This window comes from Pinus tabuliformis, chromosome 4_2 (assembly GCF_031772625.1).
Source record: "Pinus tabuliformis cultivar Carrire ecotype Pingquan chromosome 4_2, CPIR1, whole genome shotgun sequence".
NCBI lineage: Eukaryota > Viridiplantae > Streptophyta > Pinopsida > Pinales > Pinaceae > Pinus > Pinus tabuliformis.
This window is the reverse complement of record NC_142304.1, coordinates 870,439,161-870,452,438: the sequence shown is the minus strand read 5'-3', so window position 1 is coordinate 870,452,438 and position 13,278 is coordinate 870,439,161. Positions and strand designations below refer to the sequence as shown.

The following is a 13,278-nucleotide window of genomic DNA, read 5'->3' as shown; positions in this document are numbered from 1 at the left end:
GTATGTCAACACAGATATAGATACATATACGCAGGCAGTATATATAACTCAGGCATATATATACTCAACGCAGTCACTCAGGCACATATGTATACGCAGTCACTTGGGAATATATATCATGCAGTCAATATATTTACATGCATCATTATATATATGCAGGAATATATATACACAGTCAATATATATATATATATATATATATATACATGAATATACACGTAGATATTCGTGGGCAGTAGGGGAACCAGAACCACAGGCATGTTACCTTGATATAAATCTCTTATAAAGAGGTCCGAAAAGAAAACAGACTACTGTAGATGACAACATGATTGTGTAAGATTTCAGAACTATAGCCTAGCTGCTTTGCTAGGCTGCAAGCCATAGCAAGCAGGTAAGGCTGATGACAGTGTTATAGTGTTGCAACATGATGATGCAAAGGCAGCATGATGACGATGATGCATAAGCAACATGATGCTGCTACACGGTCAGGTACAACAAATAGACAAGATGTAGCACGATAATAGGTGAAGGAGTCACCTTGGAGAATCAGTTGAAGCAAAATGTATTCAACTGATCTCATCGTTATACGAAATGATCTATGCTAGATCTAGATAAGTCAAAGTGTTGACTTCTGTTGTAAATGTACTATCTCTCTCTTTCTCTGCTGAACTTTGAAGAACATAAAAGAAGACTTGATCAAGGGTTTCCCCACACATTGTGGGGTTTGTCCTTGGCTAGCGCCACACCTTGTGTCCTCTTGTCTTGGCTTGTATTCTGCGATTTATATTTGTGTTGTATCTGTAGTTTATCTTAGTGCTGATGTGATTGCTAACTGTGAAAATTTAAATAAATTGCTCTAGCATAGAACATACCTAAAATTAACACTTCCCCTTTCATGTATTTAGCAAGTGCTTGAGTATCGTCTTTGGGAGGTTGGGTTATTAACCCCTTGATGTGATCCATGACTTCATTGTCAATAAGGTTTAGGTCTATTCTTTTCTTCCATGCAAGAAAATTTGAAGCCCCAACTAATTTATTGCTCTCCTTGCAAGAAGACATTTTGATAGATTCAGATGAAGTCATATACTTACTTGAGTAGATGTTGCTTTCTCCACTTGCTTCCTCTTTTAACTTCATAGTAATATAGATAGTAGAAGACTACTTGATAGATTTTTTTTCTACAAGTGTAATCCTTGATCGCTTTGAGAGAGAGATCACTTTGATGGAGTTCTTCAAAGGTTAAAGCTTTGCTTTAATGTGAGAGAGCTTGCTTCACAAACCCTTTTGAAGGTGATGACGATGTTCTTCGATCTAGCCTTCTTTAGTCTTTGAAGAAGCTTCCACTCCTTAGATGATGTTTGAGTGATGATCTCGGGAATGCTTCTAGGGTTTTGGTCTTTCTTTCTGATTCCTCTTTGATGATGATTCCAAGATTTTCGCTGAAGTATATTTCTTCGATCTACGGTTTCAGTATGATGTAGATCTTGAACTTTTACTTTGGTATTCTTCAACTCGCTTTGATCCCTTTCTTGAAACTTGATCCTTGTGTGTCTCCTTGATTAGATGCCCCTCCTTGACTTTATCACCTTAGCTCTTATACCATGTTGAGAAATCTAGGGTATCAATAGGTAGGTCATTTCTCTACTATGATAATTTCTTGTGAGTATCTTTTGCTTCTTGATTATGATCTTCTCTTGCTTATGTTATTATTATGTTCCTTTCATCAAGAAAATTACCAATTCATGAACGATTAAGAGACAAGAGACACAGTATGTAGGCTGTCAGCCAAGGGCAAAACCTCTTACTCTTTAAGAGGAAAACCCAAACTATTCTTCTTATATAACCTTCAATCGACGAATACCAAGACCATGACAAAGACCCTTGACACTAGAGCCCTTCCAAGACCAAGTCACAAGCCTCCTATTCTCCCTTAGATCAACGCTGCTCTTCTTCTTCCTCTTTTCTCCTTCCTTCAGAATTTCGGCTTCTTCTTGTAGGTCTGCAATACCTTTTCTTCACAATAGAAACCCTAATTCAATTTTTTCCTCTTGAATAGTCTCCTCCTTGAGGGAGACTCTTTCCTCTCTTGCTCGACTTCCTTTAGCGAAGTTCTTCACCCAAACAATATCACCTTTATGTCACTGCAATCTTCGATCTTCCTTTGCCTACTTCAGACCTGCAATTCTCACATGTGTGAGGGTAAACTTAGCCCAAAACAGTCCACAACGATGACCCTCTCCTTCGCTGTCCTTCCTTATTTCTTCGTTGGCTTTAAGGCTCTTTCTAAGATGATTTCGGCACTCGATAGTGGAGACTTTCTTCACCGAATTCTTGTCCTCCAAATGAGGCTGAGCTCTGCTATATATAGTGGTTGGTTCATGACTGTTAGGCCGACATGATCCCTTGGAGTAGGTTGACTTCATTTTTCGAGAATTATCCTTCCTTTGTAGGCCGACTTGAGTGAGGGCTAGTGACAAGGTCTTGGAGGGTGACTTAAAAGACAAATTTGACCTTCTACAATGTGTAACATGCCTTCAATACATAACAATGACTCTTTAGACTTTTATGACAAGATGACAAAATCCGCAAGGGCTCACAATGGGAGCTTTAACTAAAAATAAAATTTTTTGCTCATGAAACCCATGATGCAAGCATTACAATAATTTTATTTTTCGTCTTTACATCTTTTACATAAAATCACAATTACATGTCATTATGAAGACCGAACCTAGTTACACTTTTCTAAATGGGTGCCTCTTTGGGGCCCAACGAACCTAAACAACATGAGTCCTCTTATACTTTTCCTGTTGATGAATCAACGACTGAGATTAAGTCCCTAATTAACGGCTAAGATTAAAATAGATTTGATCCTCGTCTCTTAGAAGCTTCTCACCCATATTTTTATTAATACCCATTAATATTTTTATTTTCCTAAGTTGAGACAGGAACCCCATTCAAAATATTAATTATTTTAATAAAACACAAACCATGTGGAATTTCACCAAACGATTTCTGGGTCTTGGAAATTTCATGTATTCGAGCCCCTCCACAAAATTTCGGAGCTAGAGCACATCTGATGCTACCCAAAATCAACACTCTGTCTTAGCGAGGAATGTGCTCTAGCAATAATTCCCAATAGAAGCATCACACTGATCCATGTCATCGGTCCTCTGTGCTACTGATACTTGGCCTGCTGCCCTTCATCCACTGCACTGCTGCATCCTGTATTGCTGCCCATTGCCACTGTCACTACTACATCTGTACTGCAACTCCCTCTCAATATGCTGCATCATGCTGCCCATAGCACTGCGACTGCTAACTGTTGCACTGCTACTCAATTGCTGAGAAGTAAGCAACTGAAAAGCCACCCAAAAGCTGACATACTAGTTATTCTGGATCAATGTTGCACAAAGCGGGGATGAAACGGGGACGTTTTTTGGAAGCGGGGACGCGGAAGCATCTTTTTCCAAAAATCTAGGAAGCGAAGCATCTGTGGAAGCGTCTGTTATATATATATTTTTATATTTTTTTGCATTTATATTCAAAGCAAACATCCCAAATACCAAATTACTTGTAGAAGACATGAAAACATGCATATTTTTGCATAAATCAAGATAGATATGGCATCCATGATTCCATTGTAGTTACTAGTATGTACTATGTACATCAATGATTAATTATTCGAGCATCAACCATCTATATTCTAGCAATTACAAACATACATCAAATTTGTAAGCATATTATAAAACATAAAACATTTAAGCATATTATAAAACATACAACATAGAGCATATTATGATTTATCTAGCAAGTGAGCAACTGTCAACATTTGTCATGTCCAAAATTCAACTAATAATGTTTACAAAATAGGTCGCTTGGTCACCGCCAAGCCAAAAAGGTTCAAATTCACAATCCTACAAGTCTAATGATTAATCTATGACAAAAGTAGTAAATTGTGAATATATCTACTAATCTCTCCTCCTTCCACCACGAAGAGAACGTAGCGGTGGGCCTCCACTTGGTGGCAATGAAGAAGATGGTGCCTGTGGAAGTTGTGGAACTGAAATTGATGAAGACGAACCCCCTGCTGTTGGTGTTGAATCATGGAACATAGGAACCAAGGGACTAGATGGGGGTGGCATCTCAACACAATCATCATCATCCTGGAATTGCTCAAAAAATTCATACAAAAACAAAACATGGAGGAAGCTCGCGATCCGTACGCTTCGTACTCCGAAGCTTGATGCTTCATATGACCGAAGCGCCATCGAAAACGCGTTTCGGAAAAACCAAAACTCGTTTTAGGCACAGGCTTCCTGAAATTTCTAGGAAGCGTGTTTATCAGCCTGAAACGCATTTCAGACGGTGCTTTCCCCACGCATTCGTACGGATCCCGAATCGGGGTTTTGATCCCGGGGGGGGGGGGGGACGTTTCCTACAACACTGGTTTGGATACCTCGTGATGCTGAAGCTACCTCTGCTACTAATCTATGTTGACCCTCTGCTTTTACTGCGCCTCTGCAATCTGCTTTGTGCCTCTCGCACTACTGCAACCTCCACTGCGCTACTTCAGACTCTGGCACTCTAGCTCTGCCACTGTCGCTCCATCATCCCTCGCACCAACAAACTCTCGTCATTCTGCTATTTCCGTTAAGGGCTCCCGTAGCCGTATGTGATCCAAGAGTTTGGGCACCTCAAGGATCCTACCCCTGTGTAGTCCTCTCGACTACAACTCTATGTCGCCCCACCTCTTCTCCAAAGGTGTATGGGCACTCATGGCGCAATCCTCACCATCATCCTCCTTTCAGTGTTCGTTGGAGTAGCCTTTGAGTCAAACTTCTCTTCCTTGCCCTTCTTCCGAGGGCATTGAGTGGCGAAATGTCCCAGTTCCCCACATCTGAAGCATCTGACTTTGGATGTCTTTCTTTTTCCTCTTCTGCTGGTATGGTTGTTCCGCTGATGCGAGCACTGCATCCTCCTCTTCCTTCTTCTTGACTTTGATTCCTTTGTCGCTACTTCTTGCCTTGGTTGACCGCCTGATTTCTTCCTGTCGAAGAGCTGCCCACATCTCCTCCCAACTGGGGAGAGATGCCCTGCCCAAGATGCTTTGGACAAAGGTCTCCTAGTCTTTAGTGACTGCATTTAGGGCAGTCCTGACCATGAACTCAGGATCTGGTGTAGACCCCACGGAAGTCAGTTGGTCTCAAATCCATTGCAACCTGAGAAGGAAGGGATTGATTTCTTCTCCCTTCTGCATTTGATACTGTCTTAGCTGGTTCTCAAGCAACATCTTTCGTTGAACGGAAGTTCCCTTGTACAAGGTGGTCAAGGCCTCCCACATTTCCCTTACTGTGTCCTTTTCAGCAATATGTGGGACCACGTGGTCCTTGACCCTGTCCAAGATCATGCACTTTGCCTTTGCTTAAGCCTCCTCGTATTTCTTGAGAGGATCAACATCGATTGATACAACCACCACTTTTAAGGCATAATCCTTGATGCGATTCTTGTCTAAGACTGCCAGGATGCTGGCCTTCCAGACGACAAAGTTGGATGCTCCATCCAATTTGTCCTGATTCCTTAGTCCATTAACTGCCATCTCTGCTCAAACAAGTATAGCAGGTTCTCTTCTCCCTCTCTCACTGCTGCCCCAACAAGACTCAGATTTGGATTTCTTTGGTGCTAGAAATCCTCTAAGGAACAAGTTCCGTCTAGACTCCCTCTGAGTCCTGATTTCCTTCACGGAAATCCTTCCACCAAACAATGTCGAATCACCCCTCTCCGATCCTCCTTTGCTGCTGCTCAGCAACTCGGATCTAGATTTTTTTGGTAAGAAATCGGTTAAGGCAGTGACTCCCTCTACCTTGGTTCAGTTTCCTCAGACATTATTCTGCACCAGCAGCAACAACGTCCCACCAGCACCTCAAATCTGATATCCGCTGCTCCTTCTGCCCCAGCAACTAAAGAATCTAAGCTCCTCAGGCTCTTCACAGTCACTGTGTGAGCTAGATCAGCTCCTCCTGGCCACTGCGTCACTCCCTGGTCCAGAAAGATGACTTGGCTCTGTGTGAGCCTGATCTGCCCCTCCCAACTTCTACGCTGGCCTAGATAGTTGACATAGTTACTACGTGGGCTCCTCCCAGCTACTATGTCACTCTCACCTGGCTCAGAATGCTGATGAAGGCACTGCATGAGGCTATGCATCACCTCTTGTACACTGCGTCACTCTCCTTCTGCGTCTCTGGCTTTGGAACAACGCTATCACTCGGGATAGCTGCCTCTTTGTAGCAGATTTGCTGGATCTCCCGGATGATGACTTCAATATCCTATGATCTGCAATGCTTTGATACCATGTGAAAATTTCTGAATCTTTACAAACATAAATCCTATTGCGATTAATGGTTTAACATCTCCTACTTGTTATTTCATTCAACAAGTTATTTAATTTGATAAACAGTGATGTAAACACTACTACAGACTACACTGGCATACAAATCATAAACTGAAACAATAGATGAGACAATCACACAAGGGACACCATTATTTTTTGACAACACGTCCCCAGAAAAACCTAATGCATGAAAACCGATGCAACTGATAGAGGGTTTGTATTATTAAGCAAGCAGAATCTGAGTACAATAGGTTGCCTCTCACACCGGCTAACCTTTCAGAGAAATCACGACAACAAGAAATACATACGAGGGTTCACTTCGTTCTCCAAGGCACAACTGATCCGCTGAGTGGCTTGACTCTGACAAACACTGCGAAATCCCAACGCAATCACTGCTTGGGCCAACGTTTTGCCTCCAGGAGACTGCGTCACCCCTTTTGCTGGATCGATTTGCTAGAGGAAGACTGATGTTCAATCCTCTCGGCTCAGAACCTCGTTTCTCTGGCAAAATCTCGTACTTTTGATGATACTCTGCACTGCCATTGCAAGAGACCCTCCTGGCTTGCGTCAGCACTGCGTGAGCCCCTTCCTAGGCTGCGTAGGCCTCTGCGCTGCCTCTTTGATGCTACTGCTGCCTCTCTGCCACATACTCTTTGGCTCGAAACTCCTTTCTGATCCAAATCTCTGCTTCTACCCCTCTCACTACAACTCAGATCACTGGTTTGATTTTCTCAACAAACCACGCCCCAGAAAAATCGAACTGATTTGGTCACTTGGTGTATCTCCAATTGACCTTCAAGCCTCCTCTTATACTTTTCCTATTGATGAATCAACGATTGAGATTAAGTCCCTAATCAACGGCTAAGATTAAAACAGACTTGATCATTGTCTCTTAGAAGCTTCTCACCCATATTTTTATTAATACCCAATAATATTTTTATTTTTCTAAGTTTAGACTTAGGAACCCCATTAAAAATATTAATTATTTTAATAAAACACAAACCAGGTGGAATTCCACCAAACAATTTCTAGGTCTTGGAAATCTCATGTATTCTAACCCCTCCACAAAATTTCTGAGCTAAAGCACATCCGATGCTACCCAAAATCAACACAATCATGGAACCATGAGTTACCTTGCTTGACTTGCTTTTTCCATCCCTCTAGTGTGCCTTTTACTTCTTGATAATTCTTTGTGTTATGGTGCATAGTTCAAGGGTTAGAACTTGCTCTTTATGATGTAGCATTTTATATTACTCCTTAAGATGAGACAGTTCATCGTTCATCAGGGTTGGCACATGCAAGGGTTCCTTTTGATGTGAAGGAACATCATTTGTTGATGAAAAGGGTGATGGTTAGTGAGGAGTGTAGAGCTCATGCTAGATGTTTGCCCATGTGCTAACTTATGTCCCTGCCATCTTTTGCATTTTGATTTTCTGCTTTCTTTCATTGTGGCCATGATACACTTTTGCATTCTTTTAGTTGCATCAACCTCTAGGGCAACGTTTACTTTTAGGATGGAGGTGGTATATGGGGCTTGTGATGCGGCATGGAAAGTGTCAAGTATGGTGTAAGGGACATTGAACATGCTATTTCAATCTGGGTTTTCGAAATACTTTTCCTCCTATAACCCTAAGGCCTTAAGGGAGGTCCCACCGGACTAGGGCTAAAGATTAACCCCCTTGGTAAGGTGAGAGAATTTTTTATAATAAAGATCAGTTAATCTTCCATATGACCCCTTAATTCATACTAAATGCCCAAAACAAGTAAGCATAAGCACTCGATTACAAAATGATCAAAGTACCTTTTGAATAGCAACCGACCTTCATTCAAGAGGAAATGCCAGATGATGTCGCTGATGTAGATGGTAGAAGTACATGGAATATCATCATCAAGAAGTGAATATCAAGGAATACTGACTGGTTGACTGCCAAATGTACAAGAAAATATTTCTCCTATGGGGTTATCCATTTTGGTGGGTAATATTATCCAAGCTTGCATTTAATGATATAACATTCATTTACCCTTTTAATATGAGTCAGTTGCTTGCTTATCATTTTTGGGACATGCAAGGGTTACTTATGATGAGATGGAGCATTTGGAGCTGAGGAATTGGGTGATGCCCAATGAAGGGGTAGAGCTAATGCTAGGCTTTTTCCCAAAGGAGTTGTAGCCATGTTCTGCTTTTATCTTTCTTGTAGCTGCATCAAACTCCAACTCCTATCGATCTCTGCTGAAGCTGCCTGTTGGTCCTGCTTCTCCTCCTTGCCCTTCTTCCTGAGAGGACACTGAATACTGTAGTTACGAAGTTCACCACACCTTAGGCACTTGACCTTTGACAGGTCCTTCTTCTTCTTTCTCTGCTCCCCTTATCCCTGACTGGGACCCTTTGATGCAAGGGCCACTTTCTCCTCCTCCTTCACCTGCTTCAATCCGCTATTGCTGCCACTGATGGAGCCCTTTAGAAGAGCTCACCTCAATTATTCCTGCTACAAGTCAGCCAACATCCTGTCCCAATCTGGTAGCTTGTCTCTGCCCAATATGCTTCAGACAAAGACCTGCAAGTCCTTGGAGACACTGTTGAGTGCCAATCTCACAAACTCTGTGGGTTGAGGTGCTACCCAACAGCTGACAACTAGTCCCAAACCTCCTGAATCCTGGTGAGGAAGGGGTCTATGCCTTCTCCCTTTTGCATCCAGATGAGCCTCAACTTCTCCTCAAGGTACATATTCTGATGCTTGGAAGTACCCTGATATAATGTGGCGAGAGCATTCCACATCTCCTTGGCAGTATCTTTGCCAGCTATATGTGAAACAACATGATCCCAGAGTCCATCTAGGATCAATTGTTTCGCCTGTGCCATCTCCTTTTTGTACTCCTTCAGCTGATCTGCATCCTGGGGAACTGCTACCATTGCATCAATATATGTTTTTAGGCTAAAATCATCTAGAAGGAAGGACATCCTTGCCTTCCAGATGACGTAGTTGGAAGCCCCATTCAACCTCTCTTGATCACAGAGCCCATCAATGGCCATCTCAACAAAATGTTGCAAATCTCCTCTTTCCTTCTGCTCAGCTGCTGCTCTGCGATTCACACTCCCTTTTGGAGTGAGAAGACCTGCTCACAATGGCTGTTGATTTGCGAGGTAAAATCGAACTTCTTGAGACTAGAAGTTCCTTGAGAGAAAATACTGGCAAAAATATCTTGAGGGAATTTACCCTCACTCCAAGCAATCCCGACTCTTGACTGCTTATTGAAAATCAAGCCGTCATCCTTGCTTTGCGCAGCTACTGTGTCACCTCTACTTAGTTTGCTACAGACTTAGCCTGAAACAACTGAAGATCAAGCTGTCTTGCCTTCTGCTAACTGGGAAACTAACCCTCTGCCACTCTAGAAATACTTTTCGGCCTTTGGAACTGAAATCCAACTTCACCCCAGCAAAATCGAATTGCTCACTGAAGCTTTTGCGCTGCCTCTGCGCAACTTCCAGGAGAAATCTCGGCCTTTCTCTGCTATACACTCGTTGGACTGGAAATCTTCCTGCGACTTCACTGTCTCTGCCCCTCTCTTACTGTTTCGATCTCTAACTCTCTCTTCGACAACTGACTGTTATTACTCAGGAAATCAATCTGCCTAGAAATCGAACTACTCAAGTGTCTTCTCCATCACAACATCGACCTCTTTTTATAATTCTCTGTTGGATCACCAACGACCAAGATTAAAACATAATTGATGGCTAAGATCATGTTTGGATCGATCCGTGTGAGTTTCTAGATGATTCTCGCCTTGACTTAATTAATACTGATTAATTAGCCATATTCCCTAAGTCTAAACTTAGGAAATATTTAAAAACTGGTTAATAATCTAATTAAGTCATTCTAGGTAGAATTTCCGGAAACGATTTCTGGGTTTTGGAGATCTCATGTATTATAGACTCTCCACAAAATTTCAAGGCTAGAACACATCCGATGCTACAAAAACTAACATTAATTTGGTTCAATGTTAAGTATTTGTATGGAAATCTGAAAGTCTCAATGCTATTATATATGGGGATAAAGATATGGATGACCATATTTGTATGTCATCCAACTTATCATCTTAATTCTCCACTACATGAATTTAGGATGAAACTTTGGGGATGGAATCCAAAATAGAAGGAAAGGGGAGGAAAACCCTTAATAACAACATCAATCATCACTAGTCATAGCCCTTGAAATAAAAATTTTGGGGATAAAACCTCAAAATATAAAGTAATTGAATGAAATTCTCGTGGATGAATCACACTTTGAGAAATATGATGGTTAAAGTTGTGGACAAGCAGGTTCTTACTATCCTATTGAATGGATGTGTTGATTCCCTTTTCTCTATATTGCTTTTTAATTATTCTTGCATCCTTAGCCCCCCCTAAATACCCAAAGCACTACTTCCTCTCTGTTTTTCTGCCCTGTGAGTGGGGCCATGGGAGGAATTTGATTCTCAATGAAAGTATTTAGTCAAGAATAAAGAAAATAATGCACCTATCTAGTGTGCTTTTGTTTGTTGTTTTTCTTAGTGCTAATTAGATAAGCACAATTTTCTACAACTGATAATTACTTCTAATGATATATGATATTACTTTATCACACCCCAAGAACATCGTTAAGCAATTATACTAAAAAAATTTAACTTCTTAGAAGCTTCGGCCTCTTCCTCAGATTACTCTCAATGTGTGTGAGAGAGAGAAATATGTGTGTGATGATTGAGTGTAAAAGAAAATTTTGAGTGTCTTTTTATAATGTTTTTAGGGTGCCCAAGAGACATATCTCTTTGCAAATTAAATTTAAATTTAAATTTAATTTTCTTTCTTTTAACTTGTGAAGTTGGGGAATACCTCCCGCAACTACCCAAAAAATCAACACTCCCTCTTAGCTAGGGAGGTATTCACCTTGACTTCTTCAGATGTCCACTTCGCTTAAAATAAAATTTTCTCCATCCCAAGAAAAGATTGAATGAGCCCGCTATGTCAATCCACTTCTTTTTCCATTTTAGAACCATGTGGAAAGCATCCTGCATTAGCATTAGCATCAACATCAACGTCATACAAAAGATCTAGTCACCCACTAGCCAAATACCCTTTGGCGATATGGTGAGGTACCCCTTGACCGGGGTAAAAAACAAAATTAGCCTTGGGTCACCAACTAACCAAGTCATCACATGGAACTAGGTCAATTTTTCCTGACCAATGGTGAAACCTTGGGCCCATTTACCATTCCCCCATGTCGTCACATAGCACTTGAATGGTAAAAATACTTGCTTGATGCTTTGAGGTACTCACTCTACCCACTAGCCAAGTAACCCTTGGCAATATGGTCAGAACCTTCTGACCGGGGGAGCACTTCGGGCTTTGCTGCTATTTGGGCCATTCTCCCTAGCCACATTACATGGCACCTAGTCAATAACTTTGACCTAGGGAGAATGTCACCCTGATGCTACAACATCAACATTCTCTCATTGAGGGAGGCATTCTTAACCACTCTAAGCTTGTCCCTGAAGCATACAAATATCATCTCAGACAGAGCTTTGTGAGAATGTCAACAACCTACTTGTCCGTAGAAATGTATTGGAGCCTCATTGCTCCTCATCATCATGAGAGACCCTTTGGATCTCTAGTAGGTTGCATCCTTCCACTCAGCCTGACTATTTGAACTAGAATCTCTTTTGGTCATTTGGCACGGTTCTAGACGTCTGTACAAATTCTCCCTCTCGAACACAAATCACTTTTGCTGAGTTTATGCTTGTTCCTGGGAGAATCCTCTAAGATGCCCTTTAAATCTCCTAGGTGAATTTCTGATGAGCACTAGTGGATCTATGTCGCTATTCGGCCCACACATATTCTCTAACCATTTACTCATTGGTGCTATGAGGTTAAATCTCTCTTCACATTAAAATTGTATTTTACTTTATTGGAATTAGGCTATAATCCATCCACATAGTGTTTGACTTTGTTAAATTGTTCCTCCATAATTTATGTTATTCTTGCATAAATTTAGGTAGATGTAAAAAGTAAATATGCAATACATTCTTTTTATAGTTCAGTAATTAAACATATTTACTAGGAATTACTGCCCATCATAATTTATGCAGTTCTTTGCATAAATTTAGGTAGGAGTAAAAGTAAATATGTTGTACATAAAGATTGTAACAACCCCAAAAATTTAACACTCTGTTGAGGCCTTTCTCCACCAAAGCTCTGATACCATGTTGATTTTCTAGTGCTAATTAGACAAGCACAATTTTCTGCAACTGATAATTACTTCCAATGATATATGATATTACTTTAGCATGCCCCAAAATATCATTAAGCAATTACACTCAGAAAATTCAACTTCATAGAAACTTCGGCCTCTTCCTCAGATTACTTCCTACACGTGAGAGAAATATATGTGTGTGATGAGTTAGTGTAAATGAGAAGTTCAAGTGTCTTTTTATAGTGTTTTTAGGGTGCCTAAGAGACACGTTGCTTTGCAAATTAAATTTAACTTTAAAATTGAATTAAATTTTCTTTCTTTTATTTTGAAATTTAATTTTTTTCTCTCTAAACTTGTGTAGCTGGAGAATACCTCCCGCAGCTACCCAAAAAAGCAACACTGTTATCTTTTCAAAGACATATCTACTATTGTATCTAATTGCCGGTTTTCTGTTTATAATGGATTGAGTTATCTGTAAGATCTTGGAAGTGTTTTATATAGAAAATTTGAGAGTTTGTATAACTAAAATTTTATGTTTCAAGAGTAAGTAGACTTCTTGTTGTTTGGAAGCACGTGTGGATTTATCTTGTAGCCTCTTTCTTATTTAAGTGAATAATATGACTAGGGAGGTGTAATAAAATAGGCACACTTGAAAAAACTTGTGCA

General features: G+C 40.7%; 1 protein-coding gene across 6 annotated transcripts in view; it reads left to right on the top strand.

Moving 5' to 3' along the window:
• B73 (molybdopterin biosynthesis CNX1 protein / molybdenum cofactor biosynthesis enzyme CNX1 (CNX1)) overlaps positions 1 to 13,278 on the top strand; it is a 450,203-nt gene that overhangs the window by 283,059 nt on the left and 153,866 nt on the right. The gene's annotated exons all lie outside the window — the stretch shown is intronic.